Genomic DNA, 6,157 nt, shown 5'->3' on the forward strand with positions numbered 1-6,157 from the left:
GAAGGGTTGCCAACCGAGTGAAAAATAGTTAAAAGATATATTTAAAAAATATTATATTGGTAACTGGCAATGATTACCATTTAGAGTCAGCATAATCAGAGTCCCCGGTGTGAAAAATATGTGCGGTAGAGTTGCCAACACTATTAAAAATATAATAAATAATATTCTAGACAGTTATTATAACAAAATATGCCATTGATAATTAGAAGTGATAACTAATAAGTATTGGTAATGGTAGTGTGATCAAAGTTGACAAATAATGATTCGTAATTGGACATTCATAGTGACGATTTGTAGTTGTTTTTATGGTGATTACAAAGTTAACATTGATTTATAATTACTAATTGTCTAAAGTAATTGGAAAGGTAATCAGGAACAAAAAATAAATAAATATGGTATTGGTGGAAGTATTTAGAATAGAAATTTTTCGTTACACAGATATGCTATGATATTTTAAGAATATTAATCGTAAAGAAGGTTCATTGTTACTTCTAATGGTTAAAGTAATGATTCCAATATAATGGAAAACTGAGCACGGGAATTTTACTTTTATGGAAGTTGTAATGGTAGTGGCAAATGACAAAATAAATTATGATAAGAATTTATTACTAGTAATGGTTAAAGTAATTGGTATTTAGTATTAGTAATGAGTATTTGTAATGATTACGTCTATGGTAATAGGAAATGTTAAATAATCGTAGATCATATAACGAGGCTGTTGGTAAAAATCATAATGTAATCATAATAATATTTATTCATATATTGTTAGTGGTAATTATAATGTAATTTAAATGATAATTATATTCATATACATGTCTAATGTTTTCTAGAATTATAATGATATATATATAATATATGCTTTAATAGAAAAAAGTGTTGTTATCAGAAATGATTACTGTGGATTAATTTTGCTATATTTCGAGTATTAATTCACATCATGTGGCAACCCTATTTAGCACCTAACGAAAAAAAATATTATGCGCGCTGTCACCAACAATCTGCCAGCGCTCGGAGGTATTTTGAACCTTACGAGCTTCAACCAATCGCCACGGAAGCTTTTACATGCATAATTTTTGTCTCAAAATGCCAAAGCATTTGGTGGCCAATGACAAATGGCACGCTGCTATTCTATGTATGTTTTTGTGGGTGCTGCACATTTAATTAATATTTTTTCTTTTGGGAATGTTTTTTAGTAATAAAAAACAGAATCAGATCAACAAAAGGATAAATTTGGTGAAAAATTTGTAATTGAGTTTGATATCAGATAGATACATATATACGAGTATAAGGATAGTTTGAAGAAAAAAATAATACTTTTTAAAACTATTGTATATTATTTAATTTTCGGCAATATAATTGATTTAGCTTTGTTATGAAAAGAAACATGAAGGAAATATGAACCCCAGCCCACGAATAGTGGGTGATGAAAATGTCCTTCGAATATGACAGGACCTTAGCAGTATGGCTCTGAGATGTTAAAGATATTATGATTAACAATTTATACATGATTATCTATCATTTAGAGAAATTACTAGCAAGAAAATATTCAACTCTGTATTGACTTGAAAATTATTCTCAAGCGATAATTTGATGACCTGACGAATTATATGTAATTTGGAGTCAAACTAATTATTACCGGGTTAAATGATAATTACTGCTTCATTAGAAATTTTTGGGAAACCGAACATCGACGAACTTAGACAACAAATGCCCTACGGCTAACAAAAATGTATTTTATAAAGTCATTGTAAAGGTATTTGACGTACATACCTATATAATATGCAAAAAAGTGCCTCTAGGGTTAGTCTACCAGGTGTACCAGTATGAAGTGAGCGTGAAGATACAAATGTGTTGGTAAGAAACATTTGTTTTGAACGAGCCGTAATTTTGTTTGATTGGCCTGTCATCTGTCCAACATATTCAATAACCTTACAGTCATTGAACGACAAGATCATATTTTTTCATTGTGTTGAAAATGTCAAATTTTGTACCGGAAAGTGATGATTTGCTGAAAGCATTAATTTTTTGTTTCTATTTGAAGAAAAGTGCTGCAGAGTCACATTGAATGCTTGTCGGAGCATATGGTGATCATGCTCTATCAGAAGCAACATGCCAAAGTTAGTTTCAACGGTTATTGGATAACGAGGATACTTTGAGTCAAAGCAAATGGCAGCCGTGCTAAATTTTGCACAATAAACAATTTCAGAAAGCTATAAAAATGGTTGCCACATGAATTGAATAAAAGACAAATGGAAAACCGAAAAAACACTTGTGAAATTTTGCTTCAAAGACACGAAAGAAAGTCAGTTTTGCATCGAATTGTCATTGGCGATGAAAAATGGATTTATTTTAAGAACTGTAAACGTAGAAAAGCATGGGTTAAACCGGGACAACCATCAACATCGACTGCAAAAACAGATCGATTCGGCAAGAAGGCAATGCTCTGTGTTTGGTGTGATCAGAAGAGTGTGGTATATCATGAGCTTCTAAAAGCTGGTGAAACTGTTAATCCTAATCGCTACAGACAACGAATGATCAATTTGAACCATTCATTGATCGAAAAACGGCCGACACTGCACCTGCACACAAAGCAAAATCGGTTCAGGATACAATCAGAGTACTTGGCTGGGAGCTGCTACCCCATCAAATGAAGTTTGTTATTATTTAAATTTATCAAACTACCTTCGCAAATTTCTTTAAAATTTTAAAAAACATATAGTTTTCAAATCAAAATTAATTAAAATTCAAAAAAAACTTTAAATTTCCTTACTTTCTACCGATTTTTCGCTACTCATCTTTTTTCTTGCACATTTTCGTTTTCTTGTTTTTATGTGTGTATGCTCGTAACCACCCTGCAGCTTTCTCTTTATACATATGTATGTATATAAATATGTAATACGATTTCTTTTTCATTCTTCACCACTTCCTTTTGTTTTATGCTTAATTAAATATTCATCAAACAAAAAGGGAAGACAAATGAAAACTTTTAAATTCTCATCAACACCCCTCACTCAAAAACAGCGTGGTGAGTAGTCAATAGCTGCACTACTACCACTTCATCTATCATAAGCTTGCTTTCAAGCCAACCCATGCCGCCACGCAAAAACCTTTACGATTTTTCAACACCATAATTATTTGCGTTGACTGGCATTGTTTTGTTTTTGTTTACTTTACAGTTACGGCCACGCTTAACATACATGCTACGCACACACATATATACACAAACTTATAATCGCAAGCTTCTTCTAGTGTGCATATGAGTAAACTTTAAACCTTTTTCTCGTTGCTCATTTGCATCACATACTTACGCACTCACTCTCGCATCTGTTAGCCAGCTGAATTGTGGGTGTGGCAAAAGAAAATGTTAGGCATTTCTTATGCTTTGTTGAATGCTGAGCACTTCTTCTTCTTATAAGCTTCACACACGCATGAAATTCATATGTCCGTTTTAATCAATAACAACAAATCACCGTTTATATATTGTATTTTCAAACCGCTGGCCCGCCCACCACCGTACGATGAGGGTCTCCACACGCTTTCCTCACCTACAACCCTTCCTCGTGTCGTTGGCAACACGTTTCGTCAGCTACTTTTGAGACACTTGCGTATTCCCTTTTGGGACATTAAAATCCCATTTGAACGCATACATCCTCATATATCCAGTCTGTGTGTGTGTGTTAGTCTGTGATTTCTTAGTGAAGTGCTTTGCCGTTGCCTACTTTTGGGGTGTTCTATGCGCTCTTTCATATAGTTTATTTACATGTTCATATGTGTGTTTGTACGCATGACTGTGTGTGTGAGTATGTGTTAGCAAGCGCATATGCTAGTGTCCGTCCACGTTGTCTTGTTTGCCAACTTCAATTTCAATTTAACATATGCAAAGTTTTCACTTATAATACAATTACAAAAACAATGGCGAGTCATTTTATACACATAATACCTTACACACACATATATATATATATTACTTACATATACATATATACAAATACATTAATATAGTTTATGCCCTATTGTGTAAACAATGGTTATAAGTAAAGATAAACTTGAAATATTGTAAACTTTTCTTTATTCATTTAAAACGTAAATTTATTTATTAGACTTGGTGTATGTACATATGTATGTGTGCTTTATGGATATACCAGAAATCACATCGAACTTGCAAGACTTTCATGTGTGTTTTTAGAAAAGTTTATGAATGGTGGGCGTGATTGCGTTCTACGGATTCAGTGGCTTGTATTGCGTGCCAATTAAATCTGGATATGGTAGACTGGGGTTATGTTTGTCGATTCGCTTTGTTTTATATTGTACTAGTTACTGGGTTAGTCCCATGCAATTTTGATAGCTGTATACCATACTTCCTTCCAATAGAATTATACTGTCGTAGATCCATTTTTAGTTCATTAAAGAGATCAAAGTCTTCGTATAAGTAGCCACGATCAATACTAGAAATAAAATCGGTTGTCCAAGTTGTATTTCGTTCAAAAATACTACCAACTAGTAGTGAAGATTGCAGCAGTGTCAGTTGTCTATATTTTCGTATAAGATTTTCGATCTGAAATTTTGACTTGTAAATTCTGAGACTCATTTCATTTCATATAAACTTCGTTCTTCGTTTCTTGAGCATTACTGAGGTTATTGAGAATAGAATCAGAAAATTTAGAAGTTTCAGAGAAGATGGCTGCAGGAATGCTGCTGATTCGGCTGACTATTGTTTCTGATATATATTTTTGTTTTTGGATTTTTATTGCTTTTCCTCGGAAGGCGTAAAGTGAGTTTGTGGGGTTGAGATTGAAGTTTGCTTATTTTTTACTCTTAAAAGTCGTATATATTAAATTAATTTCAAGGCATGTTCGAGAGCAAAGCATAGCTTCTTCGAAGAATAACGTTACAGCTGCCATATTTATTTATTTAACCATATTGAACGAATTGGTGATTGTGTGGATCGAGTTATATCCATTTACTCTCATTTCTATAGTCATATCTTGAAGGAAGGCTCGGCTGATAGTATAATAAATCTTTTGAAGCTCAAGAAGGAGAAAAGGTAAAGAATTTTTTGCACTTCACTTTATATAAGTAAAAATATAGCTAAAGACATGAAATACTTACAATGAATCAGAAAATAATATCATGAAGATTAAGCCAATTATCGAAATATCGGGAAAAATTTCTATGTGGCAAAAATTCACTACAAAAACTGTTATATAAAAAAATTCGATCAGATTAGTTGTTGTATCGCGCTAAAATCAAACATTTGTTAGATTGGTTACTGGACACTTTATCTTATTATAACTGTATCTGCTGCTCCAACTCATTAGCATTTACATATGAATTCCATATATGTTTCATAAAATCAAAAAAGTTGTTCACATACGTCTTCCACGAAACCCTTCAAAGAAATATCTAGACTTACAAAACTTGCACAGGGCACATTGCAAAAGATCAGATCTTTTATTTCACATCTACTTTGCTAAGAAAATGCTCAACAGATAAGTGGGGGCGCAATGAAGTTCAAATTGTTTACACTTTACATACATAATTATATGAGTCTATTGATATTTGACTTTTCTGTTTTTAGTTTGACCCTAAAATAGAAAATGCTACTGGTAGAGTGTTTTGGTTATTGTTATGGGTATAAATATGCAAAGCATTGTTACGCTTTTAAAGGGGACTTCAATTGCGGAGGTGATATAAGATCATAGTTTTTTTTGCGGCCTGTCGGGTTATAAAAACATGAAAAGCTAGACTAGCCATATCATTGAAACCCATGGCACTTGCACTGCAATAAGTCTTTATCAGAATTTACTATTCCGAATTTCACACTCGAAGCTTTACTTCAAAATAATTTGGTCCGCTAAATTAAGTATATATCGCTTATTTTTTTCTTATTGAACTTGTGGAAAGTTTCGAAATAGTTATTTTTTGAAAACGTCGTTAATGCTTTACCTCTGTGGCGAAATACTAAATAAAATATTTAATACAAATTTGCTGTCTAATTTTATAAATACATCTTACATACATATATTGTTCTTCTTACATTTCTCTGTCTGCTCTTATTGGATAACCCTTTACGCATATGCACATAAACATCATATTTTATAGTTTTCTGTAATCATTTCAACACAAACAAATGCTCCAATTTCAATTTAAATTTGGA

This window comes from Bactrocera oleae, chromosome 3 (genome assembly GCF_042242935.1).
Source record: "Bactrocera oleae isolate idBacOlea1 chromosome 3, idBacOlea1, whole genome shotgun sequence".
Classification (NCBI taxonomy): domain Eukaryota; kingdom Metazoa; phylum Arthropoda; class Insecta; order Diptera; family Tephritidae; genus Bactrocera; species Bactrocera oleae.